Source organism: Myotis davidii, unplaced genomic scaffold (genome assembly GCF_000327345.1).
Source record: "Myotis davidii unplaced genomic scaffold, ASM32734v1 scaffold339, whole genome shotgun sequence".
NCBI classification, from domain to species: domain Eukaryota; kingdom Metazoa; phylum Chordata; class Mammalia; order Chiroptera; family Vespertilionidae; genus Myotis; species Myotis davidii.
The window spans coordinates 2,260,050-2,262,089 of NW_006290778.1; positions in this window are offsets into that span (position 1 = coordinate 2,260,050).

The window sequence follows — 2,040 nt, forward strand, 5'->3', positions numbered from 1 at the left end:
ATTTCTGCGTGCAAATGTGCTTTCTGAGATTCCCTTACACAAGCTAAAACCCAAATTTGGGTAGTGTTCTATGTAAGTCTCTAACCCCTAATGCAGTGATGGCAAACCTATGACACGTGTGTCAGAGGTGACACGTGAACTCATATTTTTGGTTGATTTTTCTTTGTTAAATGGCATTTCAATATATAAAATAAATATCAAAAATATAAGTCTTTGTTTTACTATGGTTGCAAATATAAAAATATCTCTATATGTGACACGCCACCAGAGTTAAGTTAGGGTTTTTCAAAATGCTGACACGCTGAGCTCAAAAGGTTTGTCATCACTGCCCTAATACCTTGCTACTCAAAGTGTGGTACCTGGGCTGGCAGCACTAGCATCACTGGAGCATGTTAGAAAAGTAGACCCTCAGCTTCTCCACCCCTTCGCCCCCACAGCTGAGTCAGAATCCACAGTTTAACAAGATCCCCAGGGGAGGTATACGTACTGCTCTTTAAACAAAAGCTTGAGAAGCACAGCTCTTATATGAGGGAGTTTGCCAAGACTTCCTTATCTGCTTGAGAGCATTGATCGTTTGGAAGAGTAGGTGAGAGGAAGAGAGAGGACTCAGCAGGTGGGGAGGGCCCTGCTCCTGGAAGGACACTGCATCTGGATCCCACCGTGTCTGGGACCTGCAGGCTCCAGGTAACTATCACAGGTGGGGAGCCGTCAGTGCCTATGCATGCTGGGATGATTTCCTCATGGTGCCTGTGGTGTTATTCCTTGGACAAGGCCCACAGTGCTTTCCTGTGGATGGATGTGTTCATGCCTCCTGTGGTAAGGAAGACACTCCCAAACCATGCCTCCGTGACCTCAATTTTTCATCCTGTTGTTTCCCTGAGTTCTAATCTCAAATTCTGACTTGTTTCCAAGCATCCTAATGCAAGAGACTCGTGACAACTTCTATAAAATACCTAATTCCAAACACTTCCCCTTTCCCTCCTCTCCTACCACACAGCTGTTTCTGCCAGTGGTCAATAGTGACATTGATTTATTAATTCAACAAGGAGTTACTGTGCAGCTGCAATTAGCTGGTCACTGTTAATCGTCCCGTTCTCGAGGGCTGACACTCCAATAGGGCAGATGAACATGTCAGCACACCATTCCACCCAGGGTGCAAGCTGCTGTATTAGGCTGGGCTTTCATTAGCCACACGTGGTTACCAAGCGCTTGAGATGTGGCCAGTCTGAGCTGAGATGCGCTCTAAGTAGAAAAGATACACAGTAGCCTAAAAACGTAGAATGAGAAAAAGAATGTGAAATACCTCATTAATATAGGGTACTGTGGGAAACTGTTTATTGCCTTCACTATCTGATAAACATAGACAGAGAACCCCCCCACGCCCCCCACAAGGCTGGATGTCTTTGAAGCCCTAGCAGAGGTCAGCTAGGTGCCATCTCTGTTTGTCCAGACAGTGGTAGCTGAAACTACTCCCCCATTTATTATTATGTAAATCCTTGCTGATGGGCTAGTCTGCCTGTTACTGGGGGGTCGCCTGCCTAAGGGCTCTGCTATGAAAAAAGTTTACACACTTTTAACAGCTGATAGCTGATGAGATGTTTCTTTTCAGATTTAACCCAGTGGGATGAATGATTCAGAGTGTGTTATGCATTTTTATGGGGACATCCTGTATTCAAAAAATATTGAGTACATGTTGAAATATACTGTTTTGGATATACTGGGTAAAATAAACGGTCTTATTAATGTTAGGCTCACTTGATTCTTTTTTACTTATTTTTAGACAATTTGAAATGACACATGCGGCAGGCATTGCGTTTTCCCGGGGCAGGGCTCTATTTCGGGGTGTGAAGCGTGTGGCAGCTGCGTTAGGCGAGGCTGCAAAGGGTGCGGGGGCGACAGGAGTTTTCCAGGTGAAGGAGGACATTCTCTCGGCTTTAATAACGAGGGAGGCGGGCGAGTTGAAGTTAAAGGGTTCTAAGGAAACTATCGCGTTTCTGTCGCTGGTGATCTCACCTTGGAGGAAGAAAGGAGGCTTCGTGG